General features: G+C 42.4%; 1 pseudogene; it reads left to right on the top strand.

Annotated features, from left to right (window-relative positions):
• LOC133775821 (glutamate receptor ionotropic, delta-1-like) overlaps nt 1–23503 on the top strand; it is a 236978-nt pseudogene that overhangs the window by 115786 nt on the left and 97689 nt on the right.

Genomic DNA, 23503 nt, shown 5'->3' with positions numbered 1-23503 from the left:
GCTGATCCCCTGCCTTCGGCGCCGGCACCCCGGGTTCTAGTCCTGGTTGGGGCACTGGATTTTGTCCCGGTTGCTCCTCTTCCAGTCCAGCTCTCTGCTATGGCCTGGGAAGACAGTGGAGGTTGGTCCAAGTGCTTGGGCCCTGCATCCACATGGGAGACCAGGAGGAAGCACCTGGCTCCTGGCTTCGGATCAGTGCAGCACGCTGGCTGTAGCAGCCATTTTGGGGGTGAACCAACGGAAGGAAGACCTTTCTCTCTGTCTCTCTCTCTAACTCTGCCTGTCATAAAATAAATAAATAAATAAATAAATATTTAAAAAACCAATCCAGGCCCCAAATGTTAGCAGAAATCTCCATGGTTGAACAGCTCACCATCTAATTGCTGAAGTCTTTTAGAAAAGAGAGGGATCGATGTGGTGATGGTGTTTGGGGAAGCTGGGTGGAGACTGGCCCTGCTGTCTAGGGGAAATTTGGATAAGCCTGGAAGAAGAGAGGAGAGGCAACAGCAGACAGCGCAGTGTTGGACTTGACCTTATAGGGTGCAGAGCCGCAGGGTGTCAACCCTCAAATCCGCTTCCTCTGCACAGAAGCCCTGGAGGGGCGGGGGTGCGTGGACTGAGGAGCTGGTTTGCCTTTCAGAGAGCAGACGCGGCCATCTCCACCATCACCATCACCCCCGAGAGGGAGAGCGTCGTGGACTTCAGCAAGCGGTACATGGACTAATCAGTGGGGATCCTCATGAAGAAGCCGGAGGAGAAGTTCAGCATCTTCTCCCTGTTCGTGCCCTTTGACTTCGCGGTGTGGGCCTGCATCGCGGCTGCCATCCCTGTGGTGGGGGTGCTCATCTTTGTGCTGAACCGGATCCAGGCCGTGAGGGCGCAGAGTGCCGCCCAGCCGCAACCATCCGCCTCCGCCACCCTACACAGCGCCATCTGGATCGTGTACGGAGCCTTCGTGCAGCAAGGTACCTGCCTGTCTCCTGGCCTTGGTTAACCCTGAGGACCTGGAAGGACTTTTCCCTGTGGGCACTGTCCTTAGAAATAACTTCATCCAGTCATTTTAAATGCAATTCGATTTCATCTCTAGCACACTCCTAATATCACACTGCCCCAATTTCTCTATGTGATATCAGATTGAAACGGAATAAAATGATGACAAAGAACTCAACTTCAGATCCTGATTCTCCCCGTTATGTAAAATTAACTTTGGAGTTCTGCCTCGATCGTCTCTCCCCTCCCACCTTTGATTGCTAGGCACATGAGGTTGTCAGGAGAAACCCTGCATCTTGTTTAAATTTGCACTCATAATGGGGGAAAAATAATCCCGATTGTACTGCAGTCTGCTAGGCATTCTCCTCTGCTTGAGGGTTCTGCACTGTGCAATCTGGGGTGGAAAAGGACAAATTGCAAAGTTCCTAATGTGAGTCGTGGTCCTGTTTTTACCCTGGCGAAAGCTTTTCAAGGTTATATAAGGAGAATAAGTGGGCAGTGAGACGCTTTCCTCTGCTACCACCTAAGGGACCAAGGAGAAATAATTGGCCTGAAAGAGGCAACTTCTCCCCGAAAGTTACTTGCAATGATTTCTGAGAATCCTGGGGAAAAAGTCTTCTAGTGAGGGCTGAATATTAATAGAAGTCGTAGGGTCCATCTCATTCCTTGGTTGAAAAGAAAGCTCTGGAACCCTCTGGGTAGACGCTCAGCCTGTATTTACAAAATCTCTGAGTCTACTCTGTGTGGATTTGGAATCGGGGGTGGGGTGGGGGGTGGGGAGCCAGCTTGGTTTGCTGCCCTAGGAGTTCTCAGCTCGGTGAGAAGGTTTTGGCATTCAGAATTCTGTCCCCGGTGTTGTGGCAAGCTTCTTATCCCTGCGCAGCCCATCTGGACTCCTACATGTTCTGTGGTCCTTCATCCCATTCCAAGATCAGTAGCTGTAGATGCCGTGACCACTACCAGCACAGTTCCCCCCATGCAGTGGGCAGTCCCTTCCCTGGTCCTCTGGCCTGGCCACAGGGCAGAGCAGGTCTCTGGGGAAGGGAGTGAAGCTCCCTTCCATAAGGTAAGCCTGTTCCTTCTTCTAGATCTAGAGTGACGTCAGACATGGTACAAACCTGTCCAGGGCTCTCAGATTTTGTGGATAGAACCTGAGGGCACAGAGAGACTCAGATCCTGGATCTGCAGTCGGATGACTAGAATCTTTCATGCCCAGAGAAGAGTTTCATTCCTGTTGTATTTTGTTTCCTGTACAATTGCATAAATGTATAAATTCATATCTTTGAACTTTCAATGCTGCTTAAGAAAGTCAACAAATCAAACATTAAAATTAAATTAAATTTCCTCTGACATTTAAACTTGTTCACAGACATTTAAGCAAATTTTATCAATGTTTAGTTAAAATTAATTTAAGTCACAAGTCTAATATTTTTCAAATCTTCAAATACCTTAAAGTGATTTGAAACATGCCAATTATCACGAAGAATAGAAAACTTATTTCACTTACATTTCAAAAATTTTTGAAACCAGGACAGGCATTTGGCAAAGAGGTTAAGATGCTGTTTGGGATGCCCACATCCCATATTGAGGAGCCTGAGTTTGAGTCCTGGCTGCACTTCTGGTTTCAGCTTTCTGCTAATGTACATATACCCTGGGAGGCAGCAGGTGATGGCTCACGCACTTGGGTCTCTGCCACCCGCATGGGAGATCTGCATTGAGTTCCAGGCTCCAGGCTTTGGCCTGTCCCAGACTCAGTTACTGTGGGCGTTGTAGGAGTGAACCAGCAGATGGAGGATTCCTGCCCTTCATCACCCACCTCTCTCTGCCTTTTAAATAAAATGAAAATACATAAATGAAAACTTTAAAAATTATTGAAACCAAGGACTCAAATGCTGTCTTCATTTTTACAAAATGTGAAAATGATGGCCTAGAAGAATGAGTTCAGTATGGATGGATGCCTCTTGGAAATGCTTTTATTTTATGATCAGACTCGGAAATGCACATTGAGAATGTGATTGCTGAAGTGGCCACAGCACAGATCTATTCCACACTCACTGCATTCTCTATGGGCTTCCATATGACCCCTCAATTTAGTCCCAGCTAGGATTTTCTGAGTCCCTGCCTTCGGTATCTTCTGTAATCCATCCTGCTCCATCATCACACCCACTCTGCATTGTGGCTCTCCTCAAGCCAGCCATACTCAGTGAGCTTCTCAAAGAATTCAGATTCCTTGATCAGGGTTCAAGGTTAACTATGATATTATCTAGTCTGTATTAAACTGACCTTTTGACTGAGAGAATTGTAGATTCACATGCAATTGTAAGAGACAATACAGACGGTCTTCCAGGATCCTTTACCCAGTTTCACCCAGCGGAAATATTTTGAAAAGTTAGTATTGTACCACTGCCAGGGTACTGACATTGATAGAATTGATGGATTTTATTCAGGCTTTCCCTCCTGTACGCATCTGTGTACGTGTGTGTGCATTTTGGTCTGTATGTGTATCTGTGTTCATTTGGTTCTGTAGGTCTGTGTGTATGTGTGCACTTGATTCTGTGTCTCTGTGTGTGTATGTATGCATTTGGTTCTGCGTGTCTCTCTGTGCCTCTGTATGCATTTGGTTTCTGTGTGCATTTGGTGAGTAGCCACCTCCACAGCACAGACACCGAGCAGTGCTATCACCACAGGAATCCCTTGTGTCATCCCGTGATAACCATACTTGCCTCGTTCCCAGTTCTTGCCCTCTCTTTCCATCCCTAACCATGACAATCTGTAATTGTCCTCTAATTATAAGTTTATGCTTCCAATTGTGTTATATAAATGGGTCATATCTTTTGGCTTTGGCCCCTTTAGCATACATACATTTGTCCAGCTTATTGTGTGTATTAACAGTTCATTGCTTTGTATTGATGAGTGGTATCCTGTGTACCACAGTTTGTTTAGTCACCCATTGAAGGACATATGGGTTGTTTCCAGTTCTTGGTAATTATGAATAAAGCTGCTATGAACATTTGGGTACACATTTTTGTGTGAACATAAGTTTTCATTTACATGTGATAAATATGCAAGAGTGCAATTGCCGGGTCATATGGTAATTACATGTTGATTTTGGTTTTTTAAAAAACTATCCAACTGCCTTCCACAGTGGCCATACCATTTTACATTTCTGCCAGCAGTGAGGGAGTGGTCCAGCTTCTCTGCATCTCTGCCAGCACCTGGTGTTGTGACTGTCTTTCCTTGGACCATGCTGGTAGGTGTGCAGAGCTGTCTCGTGCGGGTCTCATTTTGCATCTCCCTAAGGATTAATGATGCGGAGACCATTTCCTGTGCTCATTCCCTATCTGTGCATCCTGTTCAGGGAAATAGCTGCTTTTGTCTTTTGTTCATTTTCCAATGAGAGTGATTGATGTTTACTGTTTGAATTTGGGAAGTTTTTTATGTAGTTTGGATACGTGTTGTCAGTGATTTGCAAATAAGTCCTACCATTCTAAGGGGTCTTTTCGACCCTTTAACAGAATCTTTACACAGAGAAGAGGTTTTAATTTTGATGAGGTTCAATTTAGAAACTTTTTTTTTTTTATGGATCCTGCTTTTGGTGTAAAATCTTTGCTTAGCCGGAGACTCTGAAGATTGTCTTGTGTTTTCTGCTCCTGCCTAAATCTTTTAAATTTTTGTAGTTTTACAATTCAGCAAACAATTAGTTTTGTATAAAGTTTGAGGCTTAGGTTTAGGTTGAAACCTCTCTCTCTCTCTCTCTCTCTCTCTCTCTCTGGTTGTCCAGTTCCTCGAGCACCACTTGTTGAAAATGCAATCCTCCAATGGATATACTGCATATGTGTGTGTGTGTGTGTGTGTGGCATACAACCCAATACATTGTGAAATGATGACCATAGTCAAGGAAAACATAGCCATCACTTCACATGGCCATCATGTGCGTGTGTGCTGAGAACATTTAAGATCTTAGGTTCTTAGTAAAAATTCCAGCTATACCTATAGCATTGCTAATGATTGCCACCAGTGCTTAGACCTTCAGAACTTACTCATCCTACGTAACTGAAACTTTTCCACCTTGCACCAAAACCTCACATTTCCCTCAGCCACCATTCTTTTCTCTGCTTTGACGAGTTCAGATTTTTTAGGTTGCACATATGAGTAAGATTGCGCAACCCTTGTATCTGCCTGTATGTGGTTGGCTTATTTCATTTAGCATATTCTACTCCAGCTTCATCCCTGTTGCCATACATGATAGAGTTTACAGTTTTTGATGGCTGAACAGTGCAGCTTTGCTCTAGAAATGAGGTGTGTGCAGCCAGAAGTATTTCACACCATGGCCTGTGGGCAGCTGCCCATCTCAGCACATGAAGACTTATACGGAAGTCCAGAGGGTTTTGTTGGTTGTCTTCCAGGCCCGGGGCCAAGGTGAGGAGGATGGGTGGGCAGTGTGGGTGTTTGCACAACCTGGCCTCCCATGTTTTAGAATGATGAGTCATTCTCCCATTCATAATGTTTCATTCAGCATTTAAATGGCCTTGGAGCTGGTGGAAAGTATTTTGTGTGTGTGTGTGTGTGTGTATGTGTGCTGAGCCATAAGGGAGCCCAGGGACGTGGAAGCATTTGATTTTTATCTGCTGCTAGCTGTGATTATTCCGGTTTCTTTGACCCTGGGCCTCCCTTGAGTAGTTTGTGTTCATCTCCAGTCCCAGGGAGGGACAGAAGAGGGAGAAGAGGGAGGTGGGGAGGAGTCTGACCCATAAGTCCCCAGTCCCTTCTGCGCCTATCCTGTTCTCTCCCGACATGCAGGGGCTCTGGGGAGAGCCAGCGGTCCCTGGGGAAGAGGAGCACAGCTTGCTTGAGGTCCCTACCTCTGGGTACCTGGCATCTCAGCACTAGGCAGCATTTCTATCCTGCAAATTGCCTCTTCACAGTCTTGAACTGTTTGTCAATTGAGCTTCATACCCTCGTCTCTTTGGGTTGTAGAAGTTCCTGCTATAATCTAACACTTTACTGGTTTGTTTTTTTTTTTTTTTCATGTCATTACATCTTTTTATTTGATTTTATTTGATTTTTATTAATATAAAGAGAACATTAGTCAAAGCCTTAATTCTCCACTAAATAAAATGTTCAACAAGGAAAAAGCGGAGAGAGCATTGTTCAGCAGGAATATAGACAAAGACCATAAACTAATCAAGTCCAAAGATGTCAATTTCACTCACTCATATATATTAACTTTTTAAAAGCTTTTAAAATTTTTTTTTCTTTTCTTTTTTTTTTTTTTTTTTTTGACAGGCAGAGTGGATAGTGAGAGAGAGAGACAGAGAGAAAGGTCTTCCTTTCGCCGTTGGTTCACCCTCCAATGGCCGTCGCAGTAGGCGCACTGCGGCCGGCGCACTGCGCTGATCCGATGGCAGGAGCCAGGTGCTTCTCCTGGTCTCCCATGGGGTGCAGGGCCCAAGCACTTGGGCCATCCTCCACTGCACTCCCTGGCCACAGCAGAGAGCTGGCCTGGAAGAGGGGCAACCGGGACAGGATCGGTGCCCTGACCGGGACTAGAACCCAGTGTGCCGGCGCCACAAGGCGGAGGATTAGCCTAGTGAGCCACGGCGCTGGCCAAAAATTTTTTATATTATATACTTGATAGGCAGAGTTACAGACACAGAGAGACACACATAGAACAGTCTTCCGTCTGTTGGTTCACTCCCCAAATGACCACAACGGCTGGAGCTGGGCCGATCCAAAGCCAGGAGCCAGAAACTTCTTCTGGATCTCCCATGTAGGTGCAGAGGCCTAAGCACTTGGGCCATCTTCTGCCTGATTTCTCAGGCCATAGCAGAGAGCTGGATCAGAAGCACAGCAGTGGGACACAAACTGGTACCCATATGGGAGGCCAGCACTGCAGGCCAAGGCTTAGCCTACTATGTGACAGCCCTAGCAACTGCATTAACTTTTCTTATACTCTCTCTACATTTTAACTATAACAAATGAGAGAAAACATATTTTTGGAGGGATCTGGCTTATTTACTGTGCCTAATGATCTCCAGTTGCTTCCATTTTGTTGCAAAAGTCAGTGTTTCATTCTTTTTTAAGGCTGAGTAGTATTCTATCATGTGTATATATACTACATTTCTTTATTCAGTCATCTGTGATCGTTCCATATCTCAGCTATTGTGAATTGAGCTGCAGTTAACATGGGAGTACAGGTAGATATTGAACATTTTTCATATACCCGTTGGCCATTAATATGTCTTTTGAGAAGTGTATATTCAGGTCCTTTGCCCATTTGTGAGATATTACTTTGTCTTGCTATAGAGCTGTTTGAGCTCATTAATGCATTATCACATGTGTAGTTTGTAAATATTTTCTGTAATTCTCTAAGTTCTCTCTTCACTCTGTAGCTGTTGTGTGGAAATGTTCAGTTTGATGCACTCTCTTTAATCTATTGCTGCCTGTGCCTTCAGGATGACATCTAAAAAATCATTACCCAGACCAACATCTTAAAACTTGGCTCCTGTGTTTTCTTCTGGAACATTCACAGTTTCAGATCTTATTTTTGAATCTTTAATCCACTGTGATTTTACTTTTTAATATGGTTGCCGTAAGGCTCTATTTTAATTCTTGCATGTGTGATTATCCAGTTTCCCCAACACCATTCATTGAAGAGACTTTCCTCCCCACTGGCAGTTTTGGACCAAAACCAAATGAAGGCCAATTGACCCTAATTGTACGGGCTTATTTCTGCACTCTTTATTTTCTACTGTATGTGTGTTTATGCCAGTCTCTTTCTGCTCAGTTACTCCAGTTTTGTAATATTTGTTTGTTTACATTTTAAGATCAGGTAGTATTATGCTTCTAGCTTTGTTCTCCTTGCTCAGGATTGGCTATTCAAGAATCTTATGTGATTCCCTCGGAACTTTAGGATATTTTTTTCTATTTCTGAGAGATTTATCATTGGAATTTCGATAGATGTTGTACTGAATCTCCACATTGCTTTGGGTAGTATGCATATTGTTAACATTCTTTTTAAGTCAATAAACACAGGATCTCTTTTCATTTATCTGTGTCTTCAATTTCTTTGACCAGCATTTTCTACTTTTCAACATACAGATTGTTCAATTCCTTGGTTAAATTTATACCTAAGAATTTTCTTTTTTATACTATTCCAAATGGGATTATTTTCTTAATTGCTTTTCTAATAGTTCATTGTTAGTTTGTAGTAGCACTCCTGATTTTTGCATGTGAATTTTCTATCTGCAAATTTACCGCATTCATTTATTAGTTCTAACACTGATTTGGTGACATGTTTAATGTCTTCTACATAGAAGGTCATGCCATTTGCAAATAGAGACAGTTTTATTTCTTACTTCCCAATTTGAATGTTTTTTATTTCTTTCTGTTGACTAAATTTCTCTGGCTAGTACTGCCAGCACTATATTGAATAGACTTGATGAGAGTGGGCATCCTTCCCTTCAGCTTTCCACCATTGTTTTTAAAGATTTATTTCTTTATTTGAAAGGCAAAGTTACGGAGAGAGAGGAAGAGACAGAGATCTTCCATCTACTCCCCAAATGGCAGCAACTGCCTGGGCTGGGCAGATCCAAAGCTGGGAGCCAGGAGCTTCTTCTGGGTCTCCCACATGGTGCAGGGGCCCAGGCACTTTGGCCCTCCTCCTCTGCTTTCTCAGACACATGAGCAGAGAGCTGGATCAGAAATAGGGCAGCCGGGACTCAAACTGGTGCCCATATGGGATGCAGGTGCTCAGGCAGAAGCCTAACCCGCTACACCACAGCACCAGCCCCAGATTTTCACCATTTAATATGATGATAGGTATAGGCTCGCCACTTATGATCTCTGTTATGTTAAGGTGCATGATTTCTCTTGTTAATTTGTTAAAATTTTTTATCATTAATTTTGTCAAATGATTTTTCTGCATCTGTTGAGATAAATGTGCATTTCTAATCCTTCATTCTGTTAATGTGATGAGTCACCTTTATTGATTTGCATGTGTTGAAACATCCTTGCAACCTTAGGATAAATTCTCCCTGGGCGTGGAGTAAGGATCCTTTTCACATGTTGTTGAACTAGGATTCCTAGTACTTTTATTGAGGATTTGTTCATGGATGTTCATCAGGGTTAATTTTCCATAATTTTATTTTCTTGTAGTATCTTTGGGTAGTTTTGAAATCAGGGTAATGGTTACATCCTTGTTTAAAACCATTTAGCCATATGTGAGAGGGTTTGTTTTGGGTGCTCTGTTCCAGTCAATTTGCCTTATGTCTCTTTTCGTGCCAGTACCACATTGTATCCATTACTGTAACTTTGGAGAATGTTTTAAAAGTATTTATTTATTTACTCATTTATTCATTTATTATTTTATTTGAAAGGTACATAGAGACAGAGACACAAGAGAGAACTCCTATCTGCTGGTTCACTCCCCAAATGCCCACAACTCTAGGGCTGTGACAGACCCAAGCCAGGATTGGGTCTCCCATTTGGGCGGCAGAGACGCAAGTACTTGAGCCTTCACCTGTTGCCTCCCAGTGTCTGCCTCAGCAGGAAGCTGGAATTGGGAGTGTAGACAGGACTCAAGCCCAGGCACTTTGGAATGTCAGTGTACTGGTAGATCAGTGCCATAACTTCTAGACCAAATGTCTGCCCCTGGAGTATGTTGGAAATGTGAGCCCTCCAACTGTGTCCTTTTTCAAAATTGTTTTGGCTACTTGGAATATCTTGAGATTCCATATGAATTTTATGGATTTTCCTATTTCTGAAAATAAACTTGGAACTTGAGTAGAGATTGCATCAAACTTTTAGATCACTTTAGGGGGCTGGCGCTGGGGCGCAGCAGGTTAAAGCACCAGCATCCCCATGTGGGCGCTGGTTCGAGTCCTGGCTGCTCCACTTCTGATCCAGCTCTCTGCTATGGCCTGCGAAAGCAGCAGAAGATGGCTCAACTCCCTGAGCCCCTGCACCCACATGGGAGACCTGGAAGAAGCTCCTGGCTCCTGGCTTCAGATCAGCTCAGCTCTGGCCATTGCAGTTCATTTGGGAAGTGAACCAATGGATGGAAGACCTCTCTCTCTCTCTGGCTCTACCTCTCTGTAACTCTTTCAAATAAATAAAATAAATCTTAAAAAATGATCACTCTGGAAAATATTGACATTTTCACGTTATTAAATCTTCCAATCCATTTATGGAGGATATCATTGTATTTATTTGTATCTCAGTGACCAATTATAGGTTTCAGTGGGTATGTTTTTGCCTCTCTGGTTAAATTTTTCTGAATTATTCTATCCTTTTTGATTTTGTTGTGTGTGGGATTGCTTTTATAATTTGCTTTTCAGACATTTCATTGTTACTGTTTTGAAACGCAACTAATACTTGTGCTGATTTTTGCCCTGCATCTTCACTAAGTTCGTTTACTGATTTTAATAGATGTGTGAATATTTATTTCTATGTATTTAATTTTAGTCTTTTTTGAATATTAACTCATTCTGAGACTAGAAATACTTTTACTTCTTCCTTTCAAATATGAATGACTTTATTGTTTAAATGTTCTTACCTGTCTGGGACTTCTAGTACTGTTGAATAGAAATGGTGAAAGCAGATGTCCATTTCCTTTTCCTCACTGTAGAGGAGAAGTTTTGGTCTTTCATCATGAATATGACGTGAGCCATACGAGGGGGCTTCAAAACATTGTGACAATTTGGAATTAAAAGATCAGTTTATTTTGATGCTTTTTTTGAAGTCCAAGAATTTATATCCCTTACTGTATGGACTTTTTAATCATGAAAGTGCTGGATTGTGTGGGATTTTTCCTTTAATCTGCTAATGTAGTATATTGCATTGACTGATTTCTGTATAGAACATCTTTGCCTTCCAGGAATAAATCCCACTTGGTAAAGGTGTATAAGCCTTTTAATATGCTGCTGAATGCAGATTATAGAATTTTGAATGGGAATGTTATATAAATATTCATTGGGAGTATTCATCTTAGTTTTCTCCTTCTGTAGTGTTTTCTCCTGGCTTCAGAACCAGGGTAACAATGATGGCCTCATAGAGTAGGTCAGAAAGTGTTCCCTCCTCTTCATTTTTAAATTTTTGATAAGAGTATGGGGTGTGCCTTTGGCACAGCAGTTAAGACACTGCTTAGGGGGCCCACATCCCATGTCAAAGTGCCTGGTGTGAGGGCTTCTGGCTACAGCTGGACCCATCCCTGGATTTTGCAAGTATTTAGGGAGTGAACCACTAGATGGGAGATCTAGTTCTCTCTCTGTCTCTCCCTCTTAAATACAGTACAAATAAATGAATTGAAATTTTTAAAAAAGAATACAAGGAGAATCACTGTATATTCTTTACATATTTTGTAGAATTCACTAATTAAGTTATATGGTCCTGGGCCTTTCTATGTTTCCAGGTTTTTCAATATTCATTCAATGTCCTTATGAGTAATAGGTCTATTCAGATTTTCTATTTCTTCATGATTCAGTATAGGTTGAGTGTTTCTGCAAGTTTGTCCACTTCATCCAGATTATCCAATTTGTTGGCACATAATTGTTCTAATACTTGCTTGCAGCTGTTTATCATTTCTATAATATAGGGAGTAATAAACCTCATTTCATTTCCAATTCTCATTATTGGGTCTTCTGTTTTTCTTCTTAGTCAAGGTAACTAAAGGCTTGCCAGTATATTTGATTTCTTTAAAGAACCAACTCTTGATTTTGTGGATTTCTGTGATGTTTTTATATTCTCCATCTTATTTCTCTGCTCCTATGCTTGTTATGCATTCTGCTAGTTTTGAATTTGGTGAGTCCCTTTCTTTTTGGCGCCACAAGATGTAAAGTTAACTTCTGATTCGATGCCTTTCTTTTCACTTTTAAGTCTTTGTAGCTATAAACCATCAACTGGTTCACTCCCCCAAATAGCTGCAATGGCCAGGCCAAAGCCAGAAGCGAGCTCCATGTTAGCCTCCCACAGGGGTGGCAGGGGTTGAAGTCCTTGGGCCATCTTCTGCTGCCTTCCCAGGCACATCAGTGGGAAGCTGGATGGGAAGTGAAGCAGCCAGGACTCAAACTGGCACTCAGATGGGATGCTAGTACTCCAAGGAGTGGCTTAATCCACTGTGCCACAATGCTGACCCCTGATTATTTCTTAAACCCATGGTTTAGCCATGGTTCATTTCTTTATTCTTAGGCATTTTTGATCAGCCAGAGTATGTTTTTAAGAAACACACCTAACAAGAGTGAGCTAATTTCTGAGATAGCACATCTGAGACTCTTTGTCTATTATGTTCATACATGAATTAAACTTGTTTGGGTAGAATGCTCTTGAGCCAAGACTCTCCTTCTGAGCTGGTGCTGTGGTGTAGAAGGTTAAGCCCCTGCATTCAGTGCTGGCAACGGGCTCTGGTTCCAATCCCGGCTGCTCCACTTCCTGTCTAGTTCTCTGCTATGGCTTGGGAAAGCAGTGGGCAATGGCCCAAGTGCCTGGGGCTCGGTTGTTACAGCCATTTAGGAAGTGAACCAGCAGATAGACTCTCTCTCTCTCTCTCTCTCTCTCTCTCTCTCTCTCTCCTTCTCTCTCTGTATCTCTGCCTTTCAAATAAAGAAACAAACAAATTCACTAAAAGCAAAGACTCTGCTCCAATTACTCTGTGGAGCTTGCTCCTTGCAGGCTTCCTGTGTGCATTGCTGTGGGAAGCCTTGGCCTCTTCCTCCTGCCTTCCGCTTGCCTTCCCTCTGTGTCCCTCCCACATGGTCTCTTCTCTCCCATCTCTTCTTCTCCCCTGTCCTCCCTTCTTTCTGCTCCTCCTCCTACCCTCTTTTCTCCTCCTTCTTCCTCTATTCTGATACTTCTCCTCTTTTCTCCTTCCTGTTCACTTTCTCCTCCCTTTGTCTTCACTCCTCCATCTCACTCCTATGTCCCACCCCCATTCCTACATTTTCTTTATCTCCCCTCTACTTCCTCCTCCTCTCCTTTTTCTGCTTCTCCCGCCTCTATTGTCCTTCTTCTCCTTCCCCCTCCTTCCTCTGCTTCTTCACTTTTGTTTTTCCCTTTGTCCCTGCCCTTACCAACGTCACTGGTTTTAAAAACTACGATGTATTTATTAGAGCCAGCCTGAGTGCCATTCATTTTAGAGTTCTTGAGTCTTCTATATAGGCAAAAAGAAAATTGCACCTTCAGCTCAGTAATTTTGTCACCTATAAATATTAAATCCTTCCTTATTATTTATGTCTTGCTTACCTTTATCTTGTTTCCAGGAACCTTAACTTCCTGTGTTGGTACTGCGAGTCTTTTATTTATATCCTACTCTTTGATCATTTTCAATTTGTCTCCTTTTTCCTGTTTGTTATGGGAGACTCCTTGGTTTGTCTTCCTCAACTTTCCGTTGTGGCTCCTTTGAGCTTTCTTATCTTTTGATACAAAAGCAAGTCCCCTGAAATAATGCATTTTCTCTGATCTTCATATACTTTTTGGCAATTATAATGACTGTATAAATTCTACTTGAATATTTTTATTTCCTTTTCAAGTCTTTCTTCATCCTATTTTGCAGGTATATCCTTTGTTTCTCAGTCACTACTTTATTTAAAATTTTTGTTATAAAGAGTCCTGATATGATGATATGTACTATAATACACAAACCACAAAAAATTCCTACTTCAGTTTTTAAAAAATATATAGTTTCCAACAAAAGTTCTTTAGTATCTTTATTTTTTTAAGATTTATGTATTTATTTGAAAGAGTTACACAGAGAGAGGAGAGGCAAAGAAAGACATTGAGGTCTTCCATCTGCTGGTTCGAGTCCCTGCTGCTCCACCTCCGATCCAGCTCCCTGTTGATGGCCTGGGAAAGTAGTAGAAGATGGCCCAAGTGCTTGGGCCCCTGCACCCATGTAGGAGACCTGGTTAAAGCTCCTGGCTTCAACTTGGGCCAGACCTGGCTATTGTGACCATTTGAGGGGTGGACCAGAAGGTAGAAGACCTCTCTCTCTGTCTCTCTCTCTCTATCTGAATTCTACCACTCAAACAAATAAATAAATCTTTAAAATAATAAGCAATTCTTCTACCAGGACAATACTTCTCTCCCTCCTCCTTCCTTTCTTTAGTGGAGTTGTCACATAGACATATTTCTGTGTTGTGTCTTTTATGTTGAAACTTACCTTTGTACCTCCATGTTATCTTCATTGTTTTGTTTTCAGTGTGAAGAATTCTTTCCATAAACACAGATACATGGGTTTTTTTAAAAATATTTTATTCATTTTATATTAGAGTTAGAGTTACAGACAGTGAGAGGGAGAGACAGAGAAAAAGGTCTTCCTTCCGTTGGTTCACTCCCCAAATGGCCGCAATGGCCAGAGCTGTGGTGATCTGAAGCCAGGAGCCAGGCGCCATCTGGGCCATCTTCTACTGCTTTCCCAGGCCATAGCAGAGAACTGGACTGGAAGTGGAGGAGCCGGGACTAGGACCGGTGCCCATATGGGCTGTGCCCATATGGGATGCTGGCACCACAGGAAGAAGAGTAACCTACTGTGCCGTGGCACCGGCCCCTTGGAGCTCCTAGTAGTACACCTGGCTAGAGTCATCCTCTCAAATCTTATTCTGGGTTTGTGCAGGTGGAGGCTGTGATGTGAATTCCATGCTAGTACTATGAAATAGTGGGGCATTTTCCCTTCTGAGTTTTTGCCCACGTGATGAAGTTTCTGTTTTTAGCATTCTGATTGATACTACAGTGGGAAGAAACACTATGCTCTTGCTTTTCATAAACTCTTATGCACATTACTAAGCTCTGCTATTTACTGATAAATTGCTGTTTGTCAGAGACAAATGCCAGTGAGCTGGGATTTGTGCACACAGAGCCCTGCAGAGCTGTGAGGACCTCAGGGGCTTTCCATTGTTGCTCCTTTGAACTTCATTATCTTTAGATGATGCATTTTCAAAGCAAGATGGATTTGACTCTCTCATTGTTGTCTCCCATCAGTTATCTCCCTTCTCCCCTAGAAGTTTTTCAAACAATTAAAATGTTTGTGTTTATTTAAGAGACAGATATATATATATAGAGAGAGAGTCTGAGACATAGAGAGAGAGAGAAAGATGGACAGAGAGGCCAAACTCCCATCTGCCTGTTCTTTCCCAAATGCCCACCATGGCCAGGGCTGGGCAAGGCCATAGCTGGGAGCTTGAAATCCAATCCAGGTCTTCTGCATGAGTGGCAAGGACCCAATCCCCTGAGCCATCATCTGCCACCTCCCAGCATGTGCTTTAGCAGGAAGCTGGGACCAAGAGCAGAGCTGGAACTCAGCACTGCAGAGTCCCAAGCAGTCTTAACCGCTAAGCCAAGCACCTTGCCTTTCTCAAAGTATTTGATAAGTGGATAGCATCCTCCCCTTGCTCATGAAATGTGATCCTTGTGGCTTAAAAAATTGCCAGGTAATTTTAGCACGTATCTAGAAAGATAAATTATGCATAGCTGTCTTCTTTTTATTAATATATTCCTCAGTAAGCCAAATAATCTTAAATCTATAAATTTTCAAGCTAATATAAAGCATTCAATTATTATTGTAATCTACCCTGTCCATATAAATGCTCACATTTAAAATGTTCATAAGAACCTAGAGAGATTAAAATCTTCCGGAGAATAGAGATACCCTTAACAAGTACCTTAAGCAATTTTTACCTAATCGTTGGGGTGGATTTGAGGTGAATTAATCAAGGAGCACATATCTCACTTTTGGCTCACCAACACATCTCAAAATGCAGTACCTGCTTTCATCTGCATTACAATTCCCAGCGAGCGTTCACCTGTTACTATGACAGCCCAGCCATTTGGCAAGGGTGGAATTGGCAGGTAGCTGGACACGCAGGCTGCTGATTTCATCAGTGCCTGAAGTTAGGAAATGTTTTGGTTAAAATTCTAGGGAATACACTCAGCGGGATCACATTTAGCCCAGAGGCTCATGTTGGAAAGCAGGAGAGCAGTGGCAGGACTGAGAGGGACAATGGGGTGTGGCTATAATGAGCCTGAATACTGGGGCTTGATTGCTGGATGCAAATCCTCTCTCTCCCTCCCTACCCATCTGATCTTGGGCAATCACTTCACTTCTCTGGACTCCTCTTTTCTCATTTGGACATAGGGTAAGAATACCATCCACCTCACAGGGTTACTGGGAGAATCAATGAATACATGTTAGAGCTTAGGCCCATTCCCAGGGAGGTAGGAAGGGCAACAGAGAAGCTGGATACTGTCACTGCTGTTTGTGATCTTTGGTAAGGGCCTTGGTGGTCAGAGGGACAGCTTTGAGACTTGGTGTTCTGGTCCAAGGAAAGTCAGTAGGCCTGGGAGATGTGGGAGAGATGATATTGTAGGAAGTGGTCAGCTCTGTTTTGTACTTGTCACCAACTCTCAGATGACGGCATCTTCTGTATTGTGAAACACGGAGGTTGACGTAATTGGCAACTTTCAGATGTTTGCTTATCTGTTCCTTGGATTTGGAAATAGCAAATTTGCAAATTAATAGGAGGAAATGCTTCCTACAGATAAATCCTTGTGCTAAGCTAAGGGAAAATGGGCAATCTATAATAAGAGTTTTGCCTTTACCCACAAATCCAAACAATTTCAGAGGAGAAAATCAAAAGGCAGAATTCATCAGATGCCAAATTTGTCACAAGGTAATTTTCCTTCCAATCATCTTGATGCAAATAAATAACGTTTACTCACCCAACATTTCCTGTAAAATTTTATTTTAAATGTAACATTATTTGCAAACATTATATGATAAACAAAATCTAGATGACCTTGACCTTGAAGATGATTTCTTTGATGCAACACCAAAAGTATGATCCATTAACTGAAAAGCGAAATTTAGAATTTATTAAGTTTTAAGTGTTCTGTGAAAGACACTGTTAAAGGAATGAGAAAATAAGTGAGAGAAATCTTTGCAAAACATGTATAAGATAAATGACGAGTGTCCAAAATACACAAAGGACTCTTAAAACTTAACAGTAAGAAGACAAACCATTTGAAAATGGCAAGTGATCCAAACAGAAAGCTCACTAAAGATTTATTGATGTAGGGGACAGCTTCTGGTACAACAGGTTAAGCAGCTGCCTGCAATGCCAACAACCATATGGGTGCTGGTTTGAGTCCTGGTTGCTCCACTTATGCTCCAGCTCCCTGCTAATGCACCTGGGAAAGCAGCAGAAGATGGCCCATATCCTTGGGCCTCTGCACCCATGTGAGAGACGTGGATGACATTCCTGGTTCCTGGCATTGGCTTGGCCCAGCCCCGGCCATTGTGACCATTTGGGGAGTGAAACAGCAGATAGAAGATCTCTCTCTCTCTCTCTTCCTCTCTCTGTAGCCCTGCCCTTCAAATAAATAAAATAAATCTAAAAAAAAAAAAGATTTACAGATGGCAAACAGACACAAGAAAAACATGCTCAACATCTTAGGTCATTAGAGAATTGCAAATGAAAACAACATTGGGATATCACGATACCCTTATCAGAATGGCCACAATCTAGGATCCTGACATTTGGAAAACCCTTTGCCAATTTCTCCTAAAACTAAGCATTCTGTAACCATACAATCCAGCAGTATTTAGAATTTACCAAAATACCTTTAAAATGTATCCACATAAAACCCTGCGCATGGATGTTTACAGCATCTTCATTAATAATTTTGAAAACCTGGAAGAAACCAAGATATCTAGGTGAATGGATAAACCGTGGTACATCCACACAATAGAATATCATTCAGTACTGCAAAGAAATGATCGCTGAAGACATGAAAAGACATGAAGGAAATATAAATATATACTGATAAGTGAAATTATTATGATAAATATAAATATACTTACGTTTTGGGGTGGGCTTTGTGGTATAGTGAGTTTAGCTGTTGCTTGGGACACCCACATCCCATATTGGAGTGCCTGGGATGAAGTCCCACTTCCACTTCTGATCCAGCTTTCTGCTAATGTGCCTGGGAAGCACCGGATGCTGCTCAAGTACTTAGGTCCCTGCCACCCATGTAGGAGGCCTGGATGGAGTTTCTGGCTCCTGGCTTTGACCTGGCTCAGCCCTGGCTGTTGTGGGCTTTTGGGGAGTGAACTAGTAGATAAAAGATCTCTCCCTCTCTCTTTCTCTCCCTTTTTTTTCTCTCTCTTTTTCTCTGTTACTCCACCTTTTAAATATATATATATATATATATATATATATATATATATATATATATATATATTTAAAGATTTGCTTGTTTATTTTGAAAGTCAGAATTACAGAGATAGATAGAGATACAAACAGAGAGATATCTTCCATCTGCTGGTTCACTCCCTAGATGGCTACAGCGGCCAGCACTGGGCCATGCTGAAGCCAAGAGCCAGTAGCTTCATCTGGATCACCCACTGGGTGGCAGGGGCCTAGGTAAACTAGCTACGCTTTGCTCTATTCTGCACTGAATTTCCCAGGCCATTAAGAGGGAGCTGGATTGGAAGTGGAGCTCCTGACACACGAACGCACTTGGGATCCCAGCAATGCTGGGCCCTAAATATATCTTTTAAAAAGAAAAATACATGTGTATTTTGATAATACTTATGTCAAGGGTTTTAAAGCTATTTGCGGATAAAATGGGGAGCATGTGAACCAGTCAGGGCTATTGAGGATCAAGTACTTTAGAGACTGAACTTCAAGACTACTTAGGACATGGGTCCTTGTCACTTTGAATGTGAGAATTCCATCATATAGATTAACATATGAGTAAAGATCCTGAGCAGGAGTCAGATGGTTGGCCTTTATAGAGCACTTCACCCCAAAACCGAAGAATACAAGTTTTCTTCTAGAATGCACAGAAAATTCTGTGCAAGAAAGACCACTAGTTGAGCAACAGAGTTGAATTTCAGTAGGCTTCACCACCACAATCAAATTAACCCAGAAATCAATTAAAAATATCATCTAGAAAACTCACAGTGAAATTAAATAACATAATTCAAAATAACTCATTCACCAAGGATAAAAAACACAAAAGAAATTATAAACATATTTCTAATTAAATAATAACAGAGATATAGCATATCAAAATTTGTGGGTGTAGTGAGAATAGTGCTTAAAGGAAAGTTTACAGCTTTAAATGCCTCTATTAGAAGCAAAATTATTTTTGCAGACAGTCAGCATTCTTAGTTTTGCCCTTAAGAGGAGATAAAAATAAGAACAAGCTTAATTCAATATAATTTTAAGAAAAAATGAGAATATGTGTCACAGCATGGAAAATTAGAAAAGCTAATAAAAGTTGGCTGTTGGATAAGTTTAAAAACTTAACCTTATACCAATTCCAAGCAAGAGTAGCCAAGACGAGTGAATCAGAGGAATGGAAATTCCCACCATCAGGGGTGAAAAGAGACATTCCCCCATAGGTTCTTTAGTTGGAGATGATAATAGGACAACATTATTGTGATGGTTAATGTTAAAGTGTCACCTTGTCTGGATTAAGGAATACCCAGAAACCTGGAGAAGCATTATTTAGGTGTTATTTGAGGTGTGTATTTGGGAGGGTGTTTTCATATGTGAGTCAGTGTGGACCGGGTAGGAGACCTGACCTGGATGAAGTGGGCAGTGCTGGTTGTCTGTGAGTCCAGAGAGGCTACAGAAGGTGAAGTGGCCGCCCGCTGAGAGAGCTCCACTGTGGGCTCAGATGTCAGTGGCTGCCCTTCAGCCTCTAGGACTCACCCAGCAGCCCTCCTGCTGGCACTCACAGCCTCAGCCTCCCTGTGCGTGAGGCTCCAAGCTTGGACAGGGCCACACTGCTGGCATCCCAGGGCCCCCAGGCTTCGGATGACCTGCTGTGGGACTTCTCAGCTGTCATTGTCACATGAGCCAAACTCCTGAATGAGAGCCCTAAACAGATCAACGTGTGTATCCAGACATGTCTGTGTCACTAATGAGCCCTCAGTGCAACAACTTTGTGCCAATAAATTCAATAACCCAGGTGAGACCAACAGATTTCTTTAAAAAGCAAGATGTTGGGCTTGTGAGCAAACACACTGCCGCCTATGACATGCTAGTCCCAGATGGCCTCACTGCTGGCACTGTCTGACCTCCAAAGAAATCGCATGAATCATAAATTCTGTCAGAAAGTAGAGGAGAAAATGTGTTTTTATATACATTGAATGAACCCAGCATAATCCTGATAACAAAAGTAGGAGAAGATCATAGAAGAAAATTGCACATCATTATCTTCGTTGACGTTGGATGCAAACATCTTCAACAAAATATTAATAGGTTTAGTACAGTGATACATCAAAAGGACAATATGTCATATTCAAATGAAGTTTTATCTCTGAGATACAAGCTTGTTTCAGCTGAGGTTTTGATAGGGATTGCATTGAATATCTCAATTGTGGAGATTTGCCCTTTTAACAACATTGAGTCTTCCAATCATGAATATTGAATATTCATTTAGATCTTCTTTAATTTCTCTCAGTAACATTTTATAGTTTTCAAGGCATAATTCTTGCATACCTTTGAAATATATTCATAATAATTTTATGTTACTGAAAAACAATCACACGGTCATCTTAATGTAGAAAAACCTCTGACAACATTCAACATGCATTCATGATTTAAAATAAGTCAGTTTGAAATTAAAGGATGCCTTCGTACCATGATGAAGGAAATCAAGAACTGACTTTGATCATATACCAGATGGAATCTTCATTGCTTTTCCCTTAAGATCAGAAACTGTGTTGTGACTTGAGTGACAACAATGAAAGAATTAAAGCATCCAGACTTGAACAGGTGGGGTGCCTGTATTTTGTGGTGACAAGATGGTCTTAGTAGAAAATAATAGCAACTCTCTAAAACAGTTAAATCTTGTATGTAATTTTTTATGTTGCGGGAAACACTCATTATACAATTATATTTTTAAAGTTTATTTGAAAGTCACAGCCACAGGGAGAAAGAGAGACAGAGATAGAGATGGGAGATGGGGGGTGGGGAGAGAGAGAGAGAGAGAAAGAGAGAGAGAGATTGCTTATCTGCTGCTTTATTCCCCAAATGCCTGCAACAACCAGGGCTGGGCCAGGCTGAAGCCAGGTGTCAGGAGCTCCATCCAGGGCTCTCATATGGGTGGCAGGAACCCAAGCACTCAGGCCATCACCTGCTGCCTCCCAGGCACATCAGCAGGAAGCTGGTGCAGAAGCAGAGTAGCTGGGACTCAAGCAGGCACTCTCATAGGGGTTGCAGGCATCTCAAGCAGCCACTCAGCCCTGTGAGTCACAATGCCCTCCCCTGTACATTTGCATTTATGGATAGTAACAACCAGTAAGGGAAACAATAAAAATAAAATCCAAGCATTACCACAAATACATTTTTTTAAAGATAGCTAACATTTGTGCCTTGAGAAGTATAAAATGTTGCTGAGAGAAATTAAAGAAGATCTGACAGGGGCCGGTGCCGTGGCTTACTTGGTTAATCCTCCACCCGTGGCACCAGCATCCCATATGGACGCCGGGTTATAGTCCTGGTTCTTCCAGTCCAGTTCTCTGCTGTGGCCCAGGAGGGCAGTGGAGGATGCCTCAAGTGCTTGGGCCCCTGCACCCTCATGGGAGACCCAGAGGAAGCTCCTGGCTCCTGGCTTCAGATCGGCGCAGTGCCAGCCATAGCGGCCATTTGGGGGGTGAACCAACAGAAGGAAGACCTTTCTCTATGTCTGTTTCTCTCTCACTAACTCTATCTGTCAAATAAATTTTAAAAATCTGACATTCATTGCTGGAAGATGCAATATATATATATATATATATATATATTTTTTTTTTTTTGACAGGCAGAGTGGATAGTGAGAGAGAGAGACAGAGAGAAAGGTCTTCCATTTTGCCGTTGGTTCACCCTCCAGTGGCCGCTGCGGCCGGCGCATCTCGCCAATCCGAAGCCAGGAGCCAGGTGCTTCTCCTGGTCTCCCATGCGGGTGCAGGGCCCAAGCACTTGGGCCATCTTCCACTGCCTTCCCGGGCCATAGCAGAGAGCTGGCCTGGAAGAGGGGCAACCGGGATAGAATCCGGTGCCCCAACCGGGACTAGAATCCGGTGTGCCGGCGCCGCAAGGCGGAGAATTAGCCTGTTAAGCCACGGCACTGGCCAAGATGCAATATTTTTAAGGTGGTCAGTCTCCCTGAGACAGATTCAGTGCTTGTCAAAACCCTGCTGGACTTTAAAAAAATAAAAATGGCATGGTTATCCTAAACATTTATATGTAAGTACAAGGATGTAGAGTAGTGGAAAGAATTTTTAGAAAGGAAAACAAGCACTGTGATTTCAAGACTTTCCATGACATGGGGGTTTCTGCGTGCCCCCTCTCTGGTTTCTGCTCACCTCTCCCACTGTCTTGCTTCTCCACTCTGCTCCTTGAGTACCACAGGTAGTTTCCTGCTCATGGCCTTCACATGGGCTGCCTGCGTTTGGGTTACTCTTCTGTTTGTGACCCAACCAACTCTCTCTCAGTCCTGAAGCCTGCTCTGTGACCATCCCCAATGCCCTTCAGTTCAAATCACCTCTCTCGATTTTTCTGTTTCATCACCCCAAAAGTTTGTGGTTCTTAGCAGTGATCACACTGTGTAGCTGTGAATTTATGAGCTAACTTTTTGCGTAATATGCATCCATTCCTCTAGATGATAAATTCTGGGGATCCAAGGGCCGCGTTTGTGTTTCCCCCATTGAATAACCAGTGTTTAGTGCAACGCCTGACACAGTGTATACACCTAATGCATATGGTAATTGGAAGAATTAATTCCTAAAGGCTGACCTGGTTTTTTAGTCCATATGGAGAAACTAGGAACTTTGGATAGGAGAGTTTGAGACAGAATGCAGCTCTTGTGGAAAAAAAGGAATGCTTTCTTGGTGTCAGACCTGTCTGAGGTTGGATAAACATCCTTGAAGGTGATGAATTAGGTGTCCCCGAGGTGCGTCCATGACAGCTGGGAAGTCATGACCGTCTCTTTTCAACCCCAGAGTCGCTTATTCTGTGCTCCCTCTTGCTCGGGTCATGCTCCATTTATAGCTCTGCATGTAAGGAGCTGGCTCAACTGTTGTTTGGTGGGTTTGTTTGTTTTCCTGTTTGTTTATTTTTAGCTGGAAGACAAATGTTTATGTAAGGTCTACACATCTATATCCTGCCGAGCTAAGTGTCAACAGCACATTTTTTCCTAAAGGTCAAATTGGAGTGCTTCTACATCTTCCAATTTTTGCTTTCAACCTTTTCATTCCTCTTTTGCTCCTATATTCATAGACTTCTTAGGCTTGTGAGGAATGCGGTCTGCACTGTGTGTTCTGATTCACATTTGAGCAGCGAGGTTCATGAATTGGAAACATCCAGATTTTATAGTTGCGATAAGTCATCCATATGGACTACCTGGCTGTAGAATTTCTTCCTGCTCAGGCTTATGAACACACGATATATTGGTAAGAAATATATAATTCAGAAAAGCAAGGTTCCTGAAGGGCAAGCATGTTATGCAACTCCTGTGTTGGGGTGCATGT

Source organism: Lepus europaeus, chromosome 17, assembly GCF_033115175.1.
Source record: "Lepus europaeus isolate LE1 chromosome 17, mLepTim1.pri, whole genome shotgun sequence".
NCBI classification, from domain to species: domain Eukaryota; kingdom Metazoa; phylum Chordata; class Mammalia; order Lagomorpha; family Leporidae; genus Lepus; species Lepus europaeus.
The sequence above is the reverse complement of the archived record's forward strand: the minus strand, read 5'-3'. Positions and strand labels throughout refer to the sequence as shown.